Below are 21,881 nucleotides of genomic sequence, written 5' to 3' on the forward strand. Positions count from 1 at the left end.
CCCAGGGATCACTCCAGTTGCCCTACCGGATAGGAGCACTGTGAACTAATATCGGGTGGCACGGTGCCTGGGCAATTTTTTTGGGCTAGGCTTGTAAAGGCTTTAGGGTCATTAGCCTAGTACACATGGTTCCTATTAGATGACCGAAGATGCATTCTATGTAATGCGCCATCGTCGAACTTAAAACAACGAAAAGGCAAAATAGCAAAGCGGCTTTTAAGCAAATTCTTTCCCAGGGAAAGAATTTGCTTGGCCGCTTCCATTACTTTGCCTTTTTCGGCACTGTAGTGCGATCTTGGAGTTGGTATATTTAAGTAGGGGGTGTGGGGTGCACAGCCCCCCACATTTGGGGTGTGTTGTGCGAAGCCCCCCACTTTATGTATTCTTTCAATTTTTTTTTTTTTTTTTTTTTTTTTTGAGCAGCTGTTCTGAGCTTTCGAGATTGTAAGCTTTCGCTTACATGGGGTCGATTATTCATCGTTAACTTTTTTTAAGCATTCAATGATGTAATATAAACCCAGTACACACCTATGAACCTATGGACCTAATTGGAGTAAGGGTTAGGGAAGGGGATAGCTTTAGTATCATGCTTCTCCACTGATATGTGTGAATTGTGTGTGTGTATGTGTGTGTGTATGCCTGTGTGTGTTTGCATGTTTCTTGCTTAGTGATACTGTTAGGGAAATGGTGTTTAGAACCCTAATGTTTAGGGTTGGATGTTAAGGGCAGGGCTAGCATTAACACACGAGTAAGGTTATTTTGTGGGTGAACTGTCACCCAGTCTCTCTCAGGCTTTACATTAGCCTTTCCAAAACATTTATATTGCATTCCGTTCAACTCTCCAGCTGAGCCTTTTGACTCTTAGTCCCCAGGTTTCAGTGCATTCTGTCTTTTCAGTACCTTCCTCTTTTACCTGGTGTATCAATTGGCAGCTACCTGTACTCCAGGCAGGGTTGGAGGATTAGCCCCTTTATGACTGGATAAAACTCTCTGACAAAGTCCCCTTCCTCAACTGTGCCATACTTTGTGTGTGTGTGTGTGTGTGTGTGTGTGTGTGTGTGTGTGTGTGTGTGTGTGTGTGTGTGTGTGTGTGTGTGTGTGTGTGTGTGTGCGCATGTGTATATGTGTGTGTGTGTGTGTGTGTGTGTGTGTGTGTGTGTGTGTGTGTGTGTGTGTGTGTGTGTGTTAGATAGATAGATAGATAAATAGATGGACAGATAGATAGATATAAATCTACACAAACACAAATGCATACAGCTATGTGTATGCATATGCATACATGTATGAACAAAATATGTATGTGTGTGGGTCTATTGTGTTCTCCATGCTTAGCTATTGGCATAATGTACAGGTGATGTGTTGATTTATTTCTTATTTTTCCTTGCTATATGCATGTCATATTCTCTGTTTTTTCTGCTATAGCTATGTTGGTTTCTTTTCACCTGTAATCTACCAGCATGCATGCTATATTCTTCTAAATGTCTAGTTTATGAGTCTGTATTAGAACATCAAAAGTTTAATGGTTCGAATCACTAAAGGTCAACCTTTAATGATCGAACCATTAAAATTTTGAATGTTCAGAAAAAAATAAATTAAAAAAAAAAGAAAATCTAAAGGGTGTAGGCAGAGGGGCAAGCCCCCCTGCACCCCCCACACCCCATGCTACTTAAATATATCAACTCCGAGACGGCACTACATTGAAGTAAATGGAAATATCCCCTTACGGAGATTTCCGTTTATCCATTCAACGTTCTGCACTTTCAATATTCTCGTGTCGACAATGTCAGATTCGACATTGTCGGCTTTTGAGAATATAATAGGTAGCCCTAGTTTATATGTAAATATAGTCTACACTTGGCTATAACGTTAAGGGCTAGAGCCATATTGTCTGTATTCAGCTAGGGCCATAATGTATACAGACTGCATTCTGTTTACAGAGTTACAGCTGCAGTGTGGATGTGCTGTGTGTTCCTTTGGTCTGGTGCTGTGGTTATGCCTTAATACTGCAGTTCTGCTACTTGTTGTCCTACATGATACACTTAGAGTTTCACGGTATTATCTCTTTGTGGGGAGCACCAGCAGACAGACACATAGTACCTAACGTCTTCATGTAATTAGCTTACTGAATAAGTAAATAATCTGTGCATTTAGGAAACAGCAGCACTGTGACTTCCAAGGATTGCAGGCATATTGTGTGGAAGTCTCATCACTTGACTTTTTATTTATCTTATGTGTACGCTGCAACTCAACTCTTTACCTGCCTCTGCATTAAGCAAATCTCACTGCAGACTCCTTACCACCTACTCATACTCGTGTTCTGCATCTCTCACTTAATAATTTCATTTAAACGTCCCCCTCTCATGCACACACAGCCCCCCCCCCCTCTCTCTTTTTAGCTTTTTAATTTCAGTTTTTACCTACTAGTGTCACTTGGAGTTCTCTACCAAGACCTGATATTTGTTATCTCCATGTCTTTTATCATTCTATTTTCCATTCCATCATGACAGTACATTTTGACACTCAAGCACATTATTTTGCCATCTAAGTTTCGGCATGTAATTGCTTATGCAATTCCTGTATTAAGTTTTATTTATCACCATTGCCCCACACGTACACCCTATATTATTTTATTCTTGTTAACCTGACAAAACATTATAAAGAAGCCTCTTTGCATGTCCACTGTAATCAAACATAAAAATAAATTAATATCTGTATAAATGTAAACCTTATGATTTTTTTTGCAGAACAGTAGGTGGCACTGTGAACACTTCTGTCTTTCCCTGACATTCCGCATTCTCTAGCAGTTGTTAACAGAATACTGAAATCCTACTTAAAGGCATCTAGAATGGAAATTCATTATAGGTCAGCCTAAGAAAATGGCACTTTAATATTTTTGTATCAAACAAATGACAAAAATATTTATGTGCCTCTATGCCCTAAAGTGTTTTTATTACAGTCATGAATTATAAAAATCTGTGCACAATTATTAAAGTAATATATATTATATATGAAATCATAGGCAGGTAAATTTTTTCACTGGTTGGTTCTTAAATATGTCAACTACATCTCCTCCATGTTTGGCCATTTAAACATTTGTAACACTTGATCTCATGGGTGACATTGTAAAGAATATTGCAACAGAGGCTGTACTGAAAGATTCAAGAACCAATTTTAAACTTTACTGCTTGTTTGCCTTCATTTGTATCTAGGTGTCCTACTTCCATGTAATTAGCTCAGACAGTGTGCCTTTCAGTATGTGAAAGTGTTCTGAGGTGGTGCAAAACACAGCCTGGAGCAGAAGAGGATTCAGTGGTGTTTGTCACTCAAGAGTAGATGCATAAAGATTCACAGAGTGGTATTATCTGTCAGTATGCCATCTCTGCATCGGCTTGATCTATTCAGTTCCCATCTCAGTTTGATGACGTATGACCGTCTAGGGGATAGGAAGTACCTCAAACAACAATGACCTTCAACTTGCATTTGGGGAGGGAGCAAGTACCATAATTACAAAGCAGATGTTCATTTTAGCAAAGCAGTGGTGTAGTATGTACTATAATTTCAGTTATATGGCTTATTTGGTGGGAATAGATGTCTTTCAGTAAGGGAACAGAAGGTCTATAATGTAGCTTGCGCTGATATAGGCCATTTGCAGATTTATTTATTTATTTATTTCAGTTTGATGACTGGGGAAGTCCACTGGGCCTAAAAACAGCCCATTTTCAGTGGAGGCCCAGGGAGAAAACTCCAGTAACAATGACATAGTAGCATATACACATGCAAAGCAAAGAAGTCATACAACTTTATGCAGCATTCTACAGTAAAAAAATTCTACATTCTGCAATAATAATAATAAAATCTAGCAGCAGTACAGTCTAAGGGTCATTAACAGTGAATTACAATTGAAATTTTACATTCCACAATAACAGTAGTAAAAATCTATCAAGAGAACAGTCTGGTCATTAACCATGAATTACAATTGAGGACAAGAAATTGTTGCAAATAAACTATTAAAATTTGGATGTTAAGGAGGAGTAGGAGGGGACATGATGTGAGTGCAGCGATGATGCACAGAGTTAGAAGGTGGGTTTTAATATACGAGGGTCCTATGTGGGGAAGGAGCTAGGGCATTCCCACTTTGAAGATAGGTAGGAATGGAGGAGGGATTTAAAGTTAGAGTGGTTATGAGGATTTCTAAGGGATGGAGGAAGAGAGCTCCATAGTTTAGCTAAGGAGCAGGATAGCAGAGAGTGTCCAGGTGGCTGTAAAGGTTTGTAGATTTTGAGCAGGTTCTGATTTTCTGACCTAAGTGAGCAATTAAGAATATAAGGCGTTAAGGAGGTGGAGATAGAGGGACAGGAGGATGGGTTAAATATGAGCTTGTGGGCAGTGGTGAGTTTAAGGAGGTTCAGGTAGTTGTGAAGCTTGAGCCATTGCAGTGAGTGGAAGGAGATGCAGTAATGGAATGAGTTCCTAGAGTTGGTGATATCACTGACTGCTGCATGCACCATCAGTATGCTGTGCTGACAAGTTGCATTGTTCTTCAGATACACTGCTAAAAAAGGCCTGTTCATGACATAATTCAGAGGAATTCAGAGAGGGGCAAGTTAATGTAAAAAAGGTACTTATGTTCCAAGGTACGTGACCATTTTTATGTCCTTCACTGTGATAAACTTATTTCAAGCTACCTCTTTGCACTACTGTTCCCCTCTGTCCTTCTACTGCCATTATCCAGAGCACATAAAATGCCTAAGTTATTGCTAAAATGGCAGATCATCCAACCACTAGATGATATCTGAGTACCAATTCTAGTGTTTCTGATTCAAATATAGTGGAATCCAAACTGAGCACTCAAATACATTTCATTTTTAAGGCCCTAGGAGACATCTGCGAACCGACAGGTGAAAGTTTGCTCAAAAAGAATGAAACTGAATCATGTTTTACAAAACCTTCAGATGCTTCAGAATCAGCAGCCTTCAGTCAAGCTGTTACTTTACAGGCAAACAAAGGAGATGATATCAGAGCAATGTGGCATCATACAATCTCTGTTTCATTAGATAAAAGATATCAAAAACAGACAACACAGGAACAACCTGCATCTTGGTGCTCTGAATGGACTAGAAACAGTGGATACGCTGACATTTTTTGAAGAGCATTTGCCACAAATGACAGGGTTTATTGGGAAAACATCCATCATAAAGGGTCTACAGATCATTAAAGCCTCCATCCACTAGCAGGCAAGTGCCATGTGTTATTATTCTGCTAGATTTCAAGAACAAACAAACCCCATTACATGCAATGTGTGTGAATGCACTGTGTTCTATGTTAGAATTGCAATGTCTCTCTAGTTCACAACAACTTTTTATCAGCTACTAACAAGTGGAAGACCTTTGAAGATATGCATCAGTTCTGCTTTGAAAATGTTCTAAATTCAGCCTTTAAGTACTCTGTTAAATTAGTAATTAAATGTCAAAGTTAGTACCATGTCTTTGTAAGTCCTTAAGAAACCCTATAATTCTTTCAAGGGGAACTTCTTACAACTTTGGTGGCTAATATCCCCAAGTAGAAGGATGTCTCTAACTCTTCCCCTCCTTCCTCATGATTTGATGGCTGCACCAGGAAGATTATAGAAACTCAGAAATCTAAAGCTATTCAAAAGGCACCAAACCGGCCTTTCTCTCACCCACCCCTGTGAGCGCCCCTCCCGCCACAGCTCTCATGCATCTGGCCGTATCTCTACTGAACATAATAGTCCCTCTGTTTACTACAAGAGCGTACAGCAGAATTTTTTTTTCCAAATCTCTATTTCCTTTTGTTTTGACCACCTCTGTCAAGGGCAAGAAGAATAAATGGATATTTCTCAGGCTGCCTTAGATAACCATTCAGAGGATAAGATGGCCTTCTCCTCTTTCATGGCCCCTTGACACTTCAGCAGAATAAAAATTACCTGACAGGACCTATTACATTTTGTCCAAAATCACAAAAGAAGGCTTTCAAACTTAAAGAGCAAAAATAACCATAACCATATTACTTAAGTTGCAGTGTTTTTAGTAAATGGGTATTCTATCCATATGTTCTGCAGTGGACAGTCCTGCTTAGAAAGAGCATTTTATTTCTTTATATTTAATATTGCCAGCATTTTGTAGTCATAAAATTTGCAGTGGCTTTTATCCTCTGGTATTTACAGGTATTCATATTTAATATATCAGCTCATTACTGAGACTGTTTTCTAGTTAAAATTGTTATATTCATATTGTTTATAATGTGCCGTCTTTTGGGTTTTATGCTGCATGTGTCAAACAGATGATGAAATCTTTGATGTTTAATATTAAGGGTTCTAACTGCTCAAAAAAGGCACTTTTTATTAAAATATACAGAGCAAGCTGGTATAGACATGCTGTTCTTACAAAAACAAAAGGTTGACAATAAACATAGAAGATGTTTATTTCCGATATGGAAGGGTATGGGCATTTGTAGCTTTGCTGACTCATCAGAAAGGGGTGGTGGTCACAATTCCAGTCACAGAGCATGTGGAATAGAGGCTGGTTAACACAACTAAGGATACATAAGGGAGGTGGCTAGTGCAAGTGTTTGATACACCAACAGGAAGCTTGGCCACAGTAAACATGTAAGGCCCTAATGTAGCTAGACCCTCCACTTATTCATTTTTTTATTTGCCTTAACACCTCACCAGTGTTTTAGTGTCCTAGTTATGGTGGGGGATGACCTAGCTGTCATAATAGATTTTTCCATTAACAAATGATGATGCTGATAAGTGATGCTGTATTTATGTAATTTAAAAGTACAATAAAAGGGAAAAAAACAAAGCATTTTGCAAAGGACAAGCTTCCATGTGCCCTGCATGTGGGGAATATCACCAGTTCACTTTTCTTCCTCATGTGTAACTGAGTGATTACAGAACAGTGTAGAAAAGTGAAAAAAACACTGTTGTGTACTATGGTCCTGCATGACACAAAGCAATGCAGTTTTGACTAAATGAAATTAAATAAAGACATGCTCATACAATGCTCACTGCAAATATTGGACCTTTTCACCCTGGGTCTCTGCTGAAAAAGGATATCTATCCCAGTTGGACTTTCCTGGTCCACAAAATTAAATAAATGTTGTTGTGTCTTTTGGCTTTTCCCGGTTAGGGGTCGCCACAGTGGAACTCTGGTCCGCTAATGATTGGCAGTAGATTTTTACGTGCCGAGTTGCCAGCCCTAATGCACAACCTTCAATGAAGGTACGCCCATTCACGCATGTCTGCACACAGAAGACAGTCTAGCTGAGAATCGAACAGGACGTCTTACTGTGAGGCGACAATGCTACCGCAGCACCGCCACCGCAGTTAATCACAAAATTAAATAAATTACATTCATTTGAGAATAGAATAGCTGTGAGAGATTAGGTATGTGCAGTGTAGTACCCTATCGTTCAAAAGTACAAGACAGCAATTTTTATATTGCTATTGCTGTTTCTTACGATATCTTTACTGTTTGGATAATTTTCTCAGCTTGTTTCTAATTATCACCATCAAATGGACTTCTCATCCCATGCTTTGGCTACTATTCATGTGCAAGCCTTCTCAATTCCTGACTTTCATATTCTAAACCATTGTTAGATATGGCAGTATAAGGAATCCCTTGCCCCAAGAATATAAGCTTTTGTGCACTTTATGATACTTTGCTTTCCCTGTCAGTTTATTCGGGGAACTTGCAATAGTAATCCACACTTACAAACTATATGGTTTCTTTGTAACGAAGTATATCTGTGGCCACTCATCTGCATGGATAATCTGAGATTTGGTGTGCTGGCATCTGTTCTTTTGGATTGTTGACATGGTATGAATTTCAAATAGAACACCTGTGCATAGTTGTTCTGTATGAATCAATATTCCTGATAAGTGTATTGTTGCTTTCTATTTCTTTGTACTTTGTTATTTTTAGATGTGATTCAATAGTTCTGGCAAGTATTTTCTTCACAAGTTGATTATGAACGGTTATTTTTCATCTTTGAATATTAAACTCTAAATGTAACATATGTTTTTTTTTTCCTGAAAGAGCAACACACTGATTTTTTTCCCTTACTAATGATGTTTTGTTTAGATGCACCTGCCAGTGTAATTTCTTTCAGTAAATGCATTTCTTAGTCATTTCCACAATATCTCTAGAATTATTTTAATTTTTCTTTAGTCGTGGTTAAATGTGAAATTACTAAAAAAGTCTTTAGTTGTTGTTGTTGTGTCTTTCGGCTTTTCCCGGTTAGAGGTCACCACAGTGGAACTCCAGTCCGCTAATGACTGGCAGTAGATTTTTATGTGCCGAGTTGCCAGCTCTGACGCACAACCTTCAACGAAGGTACGCCCATTCACGCATGTCCCCACACAGAAGACGCTTTAGCTGAGAATCGAACAGGACAATGTCTTACTGTGAGTCGACAACAAATCTTTATGCTTCTCTGGCTAATGTTGTCTACTCAGCCTTTCCACTAAGTGTGTTTCTTGCCTGGTTTGTGTTATACTTTCAGATCACATGTATCTGTAAGTTAAGTAATGCCTTCTGCAATACTATGATTTCAACAAAAGCTTTATAAATATGTTTTGCAAGAGTTTATAATATGTTTCCGGGTCTATATCACATAGTCGAAGTTTTATAACTTCGAACATGGAATGTTCAAACCATTCCGTTCGAAGTTACAAAACTTCAACTAGTGATAAAAAGAAAAAAGAAGTAAAAACAAAATAAATTGTTGTAAGCAGGGGGGCAAGCCACCGCTACCTAAATATACCAACTCCGAGATTGTACCACATTGAAATGAAAGGAAACCTCCCCTTATGGAGATTTCCATTTAAACGCTCAAACTTATACAAGTTCAAACTTATGATCGCGACCATATGGGGTTTGAACTTGTACGAGTTTGACTATGTGATAGGAACCCTATGTTTCCACCTGAACTTATTTGATCAACATTTTCATGGAATTTCTCACACATATACACTATTGCAATACATTACTTTTCATCTGAACATATCTCTTTTTGTGCATCTCTAAATGGTTCTGATCTATGAGCAACTGTTTTATTCTTTTGTCCAGTCACCACAAATGTATAATTCTCTCTGATGTCTACTTGCAACATAGTTGGCTTATTGAATTCATTTTATTTCCATAAGTGTCAGTCATACCACTCTAACTCTTAATGGAAGAAATCTGGTCAAAGCTTTAATTAATGGGGGACACAGGCCAAAACATAGTGACAGAGTTTAAATATTGCTCTTATAAACTTAGTTGCTAGAATAACAGGATTTTTGTTAGCATGCATTTTCTGAAAGATATGAAGTCTAAAACTCAAATGTAGGTCATTTTTTATTGACGTCATTCCTGATTTGCTAGAAAACCACAAATTTAAGAAAAACAGACCAAAAATATGAGGCTAAAATCTGGACAGTTGAGAGGTATGAATATGAGACGTTTGTGTGTGGCACTCCAAAACATGATTATATGTGTGTGTGTAAATATATCAGAATTGTGGTACCTTGGTGTTTTACCTTTACTCTGAGGCAAGTTGATCTTGGGATTAGTATATATAAGTAGCCAAGAGGGGGAAAGTAAATTTCCAAGCAAAAATGCTTTTTAAGCATTGCAGTGATTTGTCATGGTTTGATGATGTGGTGAGTAACTGCGTTTTTATTGTACTTTTTAATGTCAATCATAACTTTCTACACTTCTGCCATAATGATTTTTAATGTATGTACATCTGTAACTAGTGTTATGAGCATTTCAAAATTCTGTTCTTGTTCATAGCTCCATTCCCAGGCTACATAAGTTTGTCACACATTTCCTAGAGACATGTTTTTTTACAGATATGCTAGGTACATAATGCTTCCAGGAAAGTTCTGTAATGCTTGTCCATCTCCTAGTGCTGGCATTTCTGCAACTGTTTTGACTTTTTGTGCATCAGGTTTCAGTCTTTCTGATTACTGCATATATGACACTTTTGCAGTTAGTTTTGTTTAACTTGAGATTATGCTGTTGTATCATCAGCAGAATTGTTATAATTTTCTTGTGTTTCTGCCTATTCCCTTAAGGTATATTAGTCTTTTTTATGCCCTTCTTGTCTTTTAATTAAATCAAAAGGTGCTTCAGCAAAGTATTAGTTTAAGGATGTGCACACACAACAAAGTATTAGTTTAAGGGTGTGCACACTTATGCAACCAGCATATTGTACATTTTTTTATTTTTTATATTTTTCCCCTAACAGATTTGTTTGCTTTTTAATTGCATTGTACAGTTTATAGGTCACATTAAAGGTGGGAAAAGTTCTCATTTTTTATATCGCACAAAAATGGTATTTTATCAGGGGTGTGTATGCTTTTTATGTCCACTGTATCTGTACAATAGAATGTTTTAATACTTTAGCTGGTTATGAAATATTAAAAGTAAATGTACATAATTTAATTTCCCAAATGTACATCAAAGAAAACTCAAACTTGTGCACAATTATCTATAATTAACTGTCAGAATCCATAGTCTGGATCATGTAGCGAAAACAGCTTAAATATTTGACATTGCCAGGATCATTGCTTTATCTGTAACAGACAATGCTCGTTTTTATTTACTTCATTCAAATCACTTAGATCAATACAAATGCATCTGTTCTCTTCTCTTGCTTTTCAACAGTAGCCATAGTAATTATCCATTCTGTTGACTCTGCTTGCATCTTAATGACACATATGCTTTCCAGTCACTTCAATTCCTGCTCATGCCTGCTCTTTATTGCTACCTGCACTCACTTAAGAGCAATGTGTCATTGGCATACCTTCGGGTTTTGTTTGTATGTTATATTCTACTACCAAGCTTTTTAAGCCCGTAAATAAATCAGTACATTTATAAAGAGTATCATTGTTATGACTGCATCCATTGTATGATATGTATCTATATGGTTATTGTGACTGTTCTTAAATCTGTACAGGAATAAATTATTTACTTTCACACTATGAACTTATTATGCAATCCCTAGCTTTTTACAAGGCAAATAATCCAAAATATTATGAGAATTTACTTATTTTAAGTACAATAATCAGAGGCACATTACTGTCTTTATTTTCATATTCACAAATTAGTAGCTTTTGACCCAATCGCTTTGCTTGTTTCCTTAAATAGGCTAATAATGTGTGCAAAGCTTTTTTCAACGCCTTTTAAAACCAGCGTTTCAAGAGTATCTTCAAACATAATTTTACACTCTGCACATGCACGTAGCTTAAACTCATCAATTCACTTATTAATTCTAAGCCCTTTCTGCAAATAGTCTGGTTTAATTTTGCCACACTATCTGATACATTTCCAGTCCTCAGTGTATCGTCTCTTCATTTATGAGTGCCAAAAACAATTTAATTTTAACAATTCTCTACATTAAGATACAGATTCTTTTGAAAACACTTGGCTTTTCTTTTACACATGTTTGCAAAATATTTATTTCAACTACAGATTTTTAAAAAAAGTTATTAAAAGTAGGACAATACTTTATTTCGTGCTTATAGCCATGTATAGTGCAAGAGGCTTCAGTTTCAACAACACTGAACATTCTGTGTATCTTGTGACTCTTTTTTTCTTGAATCCATCACTGTTATGTATATTTTATTTCTCATTTTGTCGTTTCATCTAAGTTGCAATTTATCTCTCACACACGTAATTCCTCATTAAACTATTTTTACTACTATTTGCTTTATGTTTCACTTGCTCTCATCACATTCATATCTCTTTATACAGTCAGGTCTACTTCTCTAAATAGTGAACCCCTTGTTTAATTATTTCTTATATCACAAACTGTTCCATCTTTCATTATTAAATCACACCGTTCACCAAATCACCAAATTCAAAGTCTTTTACTCCATTCTTTTGTTCAGTAGCTGAAGTTATTATAGCCTTTGTAGAGACGTGCGCCCTTATAAGACTCGTATGGTGTATACACTGCAAGTTCTGTCTAAGATCATAATAATTCCTGAATTTATCTCTAGTTGCTGCCCTTTAGTACTTTTGCAGTTCATGAAAAGCAGAACTATAGAATACCGTTAAAGTATCTTCTCCAATGACATGCTCAAATATGTCACATGGTACCTTTTCAGTTTTCTTGCTAATTTCACTCATAGTGAGATATAAATCAAATTTCTGAATCCAAACTTCCAGTGTTTTGCAAAGTTGCCTTGTAGTGAAAATTCCTTGTGGTTGCACCCACTGCATTGTCTAATTACAAAATACACTTAAGTACTTTGAAACATGTAAACAGCTCAAAACAAGTATTTCCTCACTTTTCCAGGTGTATTTTTCACTTCTTCAGATATATATTTCTCAAGTCTCTTATCCTGTAATATGTGACTGTAAGTCAGAATGCTCAGCAGGCAACATAGATACTCTGAAATGTCTACTCTCTGTGTGGTGCTTATTTAGACTGCCCTGTAGAAGGGATGAGTACCATGTGGCATATAACTCCCTGACCTACACATTAGCCTATAAAGCTGTTTATTCATAATACTGCATGGATGTGCAAGTGGATTGGTACAACATGTCAGTACCCAGATGGCAGGAGGATAAGGAATGGACAGTCAGAGAATAAAGAAATGGACATGGTAGGAGGAACACAGGTGCACTTATGGGTAAGTGAATCTGTTAGCACCAAGCTGAGAAAGAGTGGAAGTTGACTGACTTTTTGGCCCATAAAATGTTCAGCAAACTCATGTAGGATTGCATTAAAAGACCATCAATGATAGAATTTCGGGTGTAGTTCTAACCAAGGCAGAGGTATCAATTGTGATTATGTCAATGGGTGGTGTTAAAGGCAGTAGAAACCTAAAATGTCCAAGACAAAAGGTGATTTTAGAGAACCCATTATACTGAGCTTAGGGAGAGGGTCAAATACAAATTAGGTGTCTGGAGTAAACAGAGACCAGAAACAAGCTATGGCAATGGGTCATGGATGGAGTACTGAAGACATGGACAAAGAGTCAAGGGAATATTCAAAAAGAGCAGATGTTCACTGTGACTCTCTAGGAATGAGACTAGGTTTTAGGGTGAAGAATGTGTCATATGTAAAAGGGGGAGGTGGAGAAAGCACAGAACAAGGATGCAACCAGAAGGGCAACAAAGGAGATGAGGGCAGCACAAACATATGTTGAAAGGGAGTTACTGGAGGGGGGTTACTATGGAGAACAATCTTTTTTAAAGTGTATTACACAGAGGTAGAAAGGGTGGACAGGCTTGGCTATGGAAATATATTGGGGGGGGGGGTTACTGAAAAATGATGAAAAAACAGAAGTACCTAATAAATAGTTCATTTTAGTCCTCATGATGGAAATCAAGGAAAGGGTGCCATTCTGGGAGTGAGGTAAAGCAGACTGAGGCTGAAGTGGTTAGACGTTAGACTAGACAGAGTAAATGTGGAGAGGGGACTACCCTAAGGCTCTGTAAGCAGGTAGGCTAACCCTCAGGTTCTTCAGAAATCAGGCCAGTATATCTGCAGATCCCCTGAAGGGTGTCTTTAATAGCTTACTGGCTAATGCAAGAGTGCCTGAAGACCTAAATACAATAACTGTAACACCACTGTACAAGGAGGAGAGCAGGAAAAGTCATTAAACCACAGCCTGGACATAGAGTCTGCAAAGTCTGTGTGACAGTAACATTGTTACAATTCAATGTCTAGTGATATGGATAGACATAGAGTCTGCAAAGTCTGTGTGCCAGTAACATTGTTACAATTCAATGTCTAGTGATATGGATAAAGTAAGAAATTCTAGCAATGGATCAGGGCTGGGTACATTGTAAGTATCATAAAGAAATGCCTCCATAACAAGAGGATTCTATAAGTAAGACAGTTAATGGCAGATGGATGCATACACCAGAGTCACTGCAACAATCAAGACATAAAAGATCATTTAAAAGTGCCCCCAAAATATGAAAGGTAAGCTCTAATTACCTTATGCTCTAACTGCAGATGTCCAGGAAGAGAAAGCTGACCAGTTTTCTGAAGATCTGCAAACTGCCACACTACCCAATATATTGGGCATTGGTGACTCTATTGTGAGGCACACTGATAACCCCCTCACCAGACTGAGCAAGGAGATAGTCATAGTCAGTTGCCTATCAGGAGCAAGGATCCACCAGACCACACAGGCACTCAGGACTGAGCTACAAGTACCAGCAAGAGTCTGCCATAGTCCATGTGGGTGTTAATGACCTGAGACATATGTCCCTGGCCTATATGAAGAGACACATGATAGAGCTTTCAGATTATGTGTCCCAGGCAGGTACGAGCCTAGCATTCAGCAGTATTATACCTTCTCCAAGGATGATACCACAGTTTAAAAAGAAGATGATTGACTTTAACAACTGGCTTAGTTACTGGTGTCATCCTAAGGAGGTTCAATATCTGTCAGCTTGAGAGGATATGATTGACAAACCACACTGCTTTGCCAGGGATGATCTGCACCTGTCCCCAGTGGGCTTTCAGATATTGGTCAAAACATTATCTACCCGTATAGTGCCTTTTCTAGACAATGGCAATCTGATAAACCTTTCAACATAGTAAAGTCTATGCAAGATAAACTAAAGGTGTTACTGCTCAGAGCTAGAAGTCTCAAAAACAAGCTTCACTCTCTGGAAGCGCTCTTCAGTCTGGAAAGTTGACATCTATGCAGTTACTGAGTCATAGCTTAAAGCCATGAAAGGCGCCCTGGCAGTACAAGGTTATAATGCCTTCCATACATTTACACCAGCTATAGCACAAGAAGAGACAGGAGTGAAGGTGTATCAATCTACATAAAAAGTAAGCACACCTAAAGACTGGTCAAACAATATGACATGCTTGAGCTACTCCATGTGCAACTAAACTTAGGTGAAGTCCAATACCATACCCTTGCTATCTATAAGTCCCTGCCTATTATCCAGGATAATCATACCACACACTTGAATGTTCTGGAGTCACTCACACTTCAGCCCATCACCATATTAATGGGTGATTTCAACTATCCCACCATAAACTGGGATACATAAACAACCACTAACATGCAGATTCCTGGGTTTTGTCAATGCAGACACCCTGGAAAGCTAGTCTGCATACCTATTAGGGGTTCAAATATCCTGGAATTTTTACTCACAAATATGAGGAGATATAGAACCCCCCCCCCCCCATGTAATGCCCTCACTGATCAGATCACAAGGAGTTAACTCTTGAAATAAATATAAAGACTGAACACCCAGCAAACCCCAGAACATTTAAGAGCTTTCACAAAACTATGCATCTCCTATTAATTGAAGGCATAGCGTGCCCCTAAACCCAGAGAAAATGGTATCCTGTACATAAATGTTTGCAGAAAACCTGTACCCCGAGTGAATAGCTGCATAGAAACAGCAGTACCAAACCAAAATAAACTTAGGACAAACTCCACAAACAAGTCCTCTTGATGGATGCTTAGTATAAATAGGATGCACAACAAAAGAAGGAAAATGCTGTCCAAAACTAGGAAGGGCTATGCCCAAAAGACAAAAAAAACATCCTCATCATTTTCAACAAGCAACTCAGAGGACTAATCAAATCCACCAAAAGCTAACTTTGGGGCAAAAATAGCCTCCCAGGCTAAGGATAACCATAAGACATACGTCAGTTATGTACACACCCTTAAAAGAAACACTCAACAGCATGCTGAACTAATAGTAATCAGAACTTTCTATACCAAACCAGGAGATATAGTAAATCTGTTGACTGATAGATTTAGATCCAGTTTCAACTCCATATCACCCTGAGCCCCCCCCCCCCCCCAGGAAATGCCATCTAACATTTCTCCCCCCAACTATCACTAAAGAATAGGTCCTCTCTACACTCTCCAGAGCTAAAACACTGCATCAATGAGTCATGATAAAATTCCAAAATGCCTCCTAAATAACCTAAAGTCTATAAGGCCCACTAGAATCTCTGTTCAACCACAACCTCCAGACAGGCTTCATCCATAGGGAATGGAGTACTGCAACAGTCATCCCTCAACACAAAGGTGGACCATCAATAAACCCGGGGAACTACAGACCATTAACTTGCACTAGTCTTATTTGCAAGGCCATGGAAATAATTATTGTAGACCTGATAAACAAAGACATAGGAAATATTCAAACACTGGACCCATCCCAGTTCGGTTTCAACAAGGGTAGGTCATGTCTACTAAACTGGGTGAACTTCTTTGACAAGGTCACTAAAGCCATTGATGAGGTCTAAACAGTATATACTACCTACCTTGACCTGGCAATGGCATTTCATACAATACCTCTCTCAGGTATTATAGACAAACTCACAGATTTAGGCATAAATACCTATTTCTGCTGATGGGTAGCCAAATGGCTCATGGATAGGACACATGAAGCTGGGGTGGAGTGGTGTCCCACAAGCCTCAGTACCACAGGGCTCAGTACTGGCACCTCTTCTGTTCAGAATAAACTCTTCTGAAGTCAAGGCAAGTGTAGAGGGCCTATGGCTGACCCAGTTTGCAGACAGCAACAAGCTGGTTTGGATCACTGAATCTCCCAGAGATGTAGATATCCTCCAAGAGGATTTGACACAGACAAATAACCAATGCCAGAATCATGGCCTAAAACTTATTGCAAAAAATATATAATTATACCCTTTGGCAAGATGACCACTCCTGTAAATGACAGTATTGATAACGCTCCCTAAGTGTATGCCCAATGGTAATGGACTTGGGAACTCAAGTTAACAATAACCCGAACTTTGGCACCACGTGTCCATGGGAGTAAGAAAATCCTTCTATGTTGGGCAACGTATAAGTAAGGGCATGACATCCAGGTCTAAGGAAATCATAATCCCACTATATTTAGCCCTAATTAGACTGATAATTGAGTGCAATGCACCCTTCAGCAGTACCCGTCCAGGCATTTGCAATAGCTGAAGTAGCTACAGAGGTCCTTACTAAAGGAATACAGGGTGCAAATAATATGTTCTATGCTTAACTCCTCAAAGCCCTGTCCCTATACCCAGTCTCTGACAGACTACTGAGGATGATCTATGCTTAACTTACAAGGTATTCTCTGCTCCAGCTGGATCTGCTACACATTTGCAAAACAAAAAGAAATAGAATTACCTGACCTAAGGATCTAAACTTCATCTACGGCATAAACAAAACATGTTGGAGGGACAGGTATGTGCTTCATAGATTAACCTTTCTCTAGAACAGACTCCATGTATGTGAAACGGAGTTCTTCCCTAAGGCTATTCAAATGCAGTTTGGACCAATGGATGGGAAATCACAAGTTCACCCCTGGCTTGTTGACTGTGGCCCTTATGGACAGGAACAGTTTGTAGATACCCTAAGGCACAGGCATAAACTAAAGCTGTTCTAACCCGTGGTCATTGATAATAGGAAAAATTGTGCCATGAAAAAAAGGCTGTAATCATTAGCCTAGCAACCTCCTATGAGTCTATCATCCTATTTACTGACCACTTCACAACAAGAGATCAAAGGTTATTTTCTGTTTTGTCCCTAATTGACTTCTCAGTGATTTTTGACACTGTAGCCTGCAGGGCTCTATTGACATGCCTTCAAAACTACTGCAGTGCAAGTTCTTCTCAGGGAGAAAGAGAGAGAGAAATCAGGGAGAAAGAGAGAGAAAAAGAGAGAAAAAGAGAGAGAGAGGGAGAGAGGAAAATCCCTGTACCCCCTTGCCCTCTTCTGTTTTGTATGTATATAAAAAAATCAGGGATGGTCGTGGAAGGAAGAGGGATTTGATATCACAGCTCTGCAGATGTTTTCTTAGGCCCAGAAGTCTTATTTTACATGCTGTTTTACATGTTCAAAATGCTGCTTGAGTTCCATCCTCAGATGAGAAATAGAAATAGTTGGCTGAGAATGTGCTAGCAAAATACCATTTATGTCTTCCACATGCCACCAGCACTACAAACCTGACATGAGCAGAAATTACCACTTATTTTATAGTTTCTGTGCACCATACAAACTGCAAACCTGACATGAGCAGAAATTACCACATATTTTATAGTTTCTGTGCACCATCCAAACTACAAACCTGACATGAGCAGAAATTACCACTTATTTTATAGTTTCTGTGCACCATACAAACTGCAAACCTGACATGAGCAGAAATTACCACATATTTTATAGTTTCTGTGCACCATCCAAACTACAAACGTGACATGAGCAGAAATTACCACATATGTTATAGTTTCTGTGCACCATCCAAACTACAAACCTGACATGATCAAAAATTACCACATATTTTATAGTTTCTGTGCACCATCCAAACTACAAATCTGACAGGAGCAGAAATCTTTGACCTGCTGTTCCTCTCTCCAGAAGTATCTGTATGCCAATTTAATGAAAAAAGGTTTACAAAGAAAATGCTTTGTAATCAAAAGCTTCACACTTCTATATGTTGCTCTCAGTTAGAAAGTAAAATAAAAACAGTAGAATGTTCTTTCTTGGTTATCTTAATGGTTCAAATATGTAAAAGATTAGATATATTCTTGGTAGTTTCTTTTATGCACCACAGATAAATATTCCATTAAAAAAATAACCAGATTCATAATTTAAAACTACATCCCGCAGCTGACTCCCACCTGCTGTATTCGAATTTTACTAAATGTCATTACTGCGTGTACGTTGGCCTGCCTGCAGTGATGCTTAATATGCAAAAATATGCTGAGTGTGAGTCCATTAAAGACATCTGACAGCATAAAAGGGAAAACATTTTTTCTCAGTGTTGTGCAGACTTGATGCAGAAAGTGTGCTATACAGTTTATTTCTTCAGGAGTTCAGTGAAGTATTGCTTATATGGGATTTTTTAGAAATACTTTGTAGAGTCTTATTCTTTTGATGGAAATATGTTTACAGGTTTAACACTTGTAATTGCATAATCTCTTTTACATGTTGGGTCCTTTGTCTAACAAGAATAAGAAAGGTGTGCTCTGATATCATCAATTCTTAGGTGTGGTATGTTCATAGGTTCAGATGCTTATAGGTATATACTAGGTTAACGACCACCAGGGCCTTTATAAGCCTACCCATGCAATCCAACCCAGTTGTGATCCTGTGTATCATGTGCATTTATTATGAGGCGGTATGTTAGTTAGGAAGTTTCTAGAGGATAAGTGGGGAAAGGATATGTTAGTTTAGGCATTACTGTCTGCCTACATCTGTCAGACACATGGGAGCCAGACCTGGGGTGAATTTCAGATTTCCCATCCATCGGTTACGGTTACACTTAAATAGGATTAGGAATGAACTTTGCTTCACATGGATGTAGAGACTGTTCCAGAGAATGGGGATCCCCTGAGACACTTGTCTGTCTCGTCAATGTCTTATTTATGTCACAAGCAAAATTTAAATCCTTGGATCCAGTGGTACTGATGCTGTTCATTTTGCAGATGAACAAAAGGTCAATGAGAGATGGATCCGAGGATGCTTTGTAAGCCAGGCACAGATCGCCTCTCAGTAACCTGTAGGAGAAAGAGTATAGAGTTAGGGCTTTCAGGTGATCTGCATAGGACAATGTGTTTATACACTGTATTCTGCTGGTAGGCAACCTTTTTGGACATTCCAACTGTTGCATATGTCTGGTCAGGTACATGCCAATGGGGGGCAATACACAATGATGAGTCTGATAATGGCCAAACAAAGTGGCACTATGACTTCCTTGGACCTGGATGCCATGCCCTTACTTATAAGATGAGTGACACAGAATATATTATCTTGACTACCTTGGCCACATGTTGGTCAAAGGTCAGATTACTGTCTACATATGTTCCCAGATTCCTGACTGCTGGGTTAACTCTTAGAGGTGTCTTTTCAGTCATGTAATTAGCCTGGGTGTGAGTTTTCTCCAAAGGTAGTATGATGCATTTCTTGACATTGAGGTTTAGTCTGTGACTTTGGCACCAATTATTTGCCTGTAATAAACCCGTTTGTAAGACATTTGTGTCATGGGGGAAATATATGATAGCTTCCAGTTTGCAGTCATCTGCACACTTGGTCAGCCAAAGGCCATTAACATTAGCCTTTTCCTCTGAGAAGTAGATACCAAATAGGAGCAGTTCCAACATGGAGCCCTGAGATACTCAGCTGCTGACTGGTCACTTAGTGGAGGTGGTATAACATTAGCAGTATTGACTTTCTGGGTCCTGTCTGTGAGCCACCTGGCAATCCAGCAAGTTATGTAGGGGTTTGTGTCCAGTTCAGTGAGTTTGTCAACTATACACATGTGGTGTATTTTATTGAACACCTTTGCCAGGTCCAGCTAGGTGGCATGCACCATTTTCCCCTCATACATTGCCTTAGACACTTTCTCGTATAAGTCCGCCAGGTTTAGTAGGCATGAACGTCCCTTGAAAAAAAACAAACTGGGTTGGGTCCAGTGTCTGAAGGTTGTCTATATCTTTGTTAATCATTTACATGATAATTCATTCCATGGCTTTGCATATTAGACTATAGCTCTCAACTGTCCAGATTTCCACAGAATATCCAGATTTTTGCCTCTTACATATGGTCTGTTCCTCATAAAATGTGTGGTTTTATGGCAAATCATTGATGATTGAACCTACTAAGTAATGACAAGACATTTTGAGTTTTACATTTCATATCCTTAAGAAAATACATATTAATGCAAACCATGTTATTCTAGGTAATTTATCAAGTTCATAAGTGCAATATTTTAAATCTCTACTTATTTTTGGGCCATTGTACCCCCATTACTTTTGGCATTGTCTAGATTTTTTGCACTGAGAGGTTGAGACGTATGTACTAGACTAATCAAGCTAATAGGTCTGTAGTTTCGCTGGTCGGTTGATGGTCCATTATTGTGAAGCAGGATAACTGCTGCAGTCCCCCATTCTCTTGGTACAAAGCCTGTTTTGAGGCTATAGTTGAAAAGGGACTCCAGAAGTCCTGATAGGTCATGTTTCAAGCTATTTAGGAGGTATCTTGATATATTGTCAGGGCCCAATGTGGCTGTGCTTTTGTCCTTAAGAGCTGTCAGAGCCTGCTCCCTGTTAATAGTTGGGGGGTTATACTAGTAGGTATTTCATGGGGGGAGGCAGCAGGGAGTTGGGGGGTGAAGTCTGAACTGAAATTCTCACTCAGCAAATTTGCTATGTTGCTAGACAGGTGTGTACTTCCTTTGAGGTTTTGGACACAGCTGTAGAAGGCTTTGTGGTTGTCTTTAGCCTGTGAAGCTATTTTGACCTCATAATTGGCTTGTTGGACTTAATTATTCCTCTTAGTTTCCTGTATGATTTAATTAAAGAGCTCTTATCATTATGGGAGTTGCTCTTTCTGATTTTAACCAAGGCTTTTTTCCTATTGTTATATACCCTATTAAGGTTAGGATTCCACCAGTGTGGTTTGTTTTTCGAGTTTGTTTTGGGCTTACTTCTAGTAGGTACAGCAACCTCTATACAACCATTTACATGGTTGTACAGGGTCTGTGAATTTAGGGTTGGGAGGGGCATTGAATTTCAACAAACTATCGCTTAACAGGGTGCTGTTTGCTTTGGAATAGCTCCTAACCGTCACAGGGTTTGCTGGAGTTATTGAGTTGATTTTTATTTTGAAGGAGACAGCTTTGTAGTCCAACCTCAGCAGTGAGGATGAGACACAGGAGGGGGTGGGTGGGCGCAGCGATCTCCCATATTGGTGAATACCATGCCCAGTATGTGAGCATGCTTATATCTTTTGATACATGGTAACCTCTGTGATCTTGTTCTTTTAATAAGTTTTGAGCTTTTTCACTCAGATAGGTGTTGACTGACTGAGATATTTTTTGTGAATGTGTGTATGTGTGTGTGTGTGTGTGTGTGTGTGTGTGTGTGTGTGTGTGTGT

Source organism: Protopterus annectens, chromosome 15.part0 (assembly GCF_019279795.1).
Source record: "Protopterus annectens isolate FY-2018-M chromosome 15.part0, PAN1.0, whole genome shotgun sequence".
Classification (NCBI taxonomy): Eukaryota; Metazoa; Chordata; order Ceratodontiformes; family Protopteridae; genus Protopterus; species Protopterus annectens.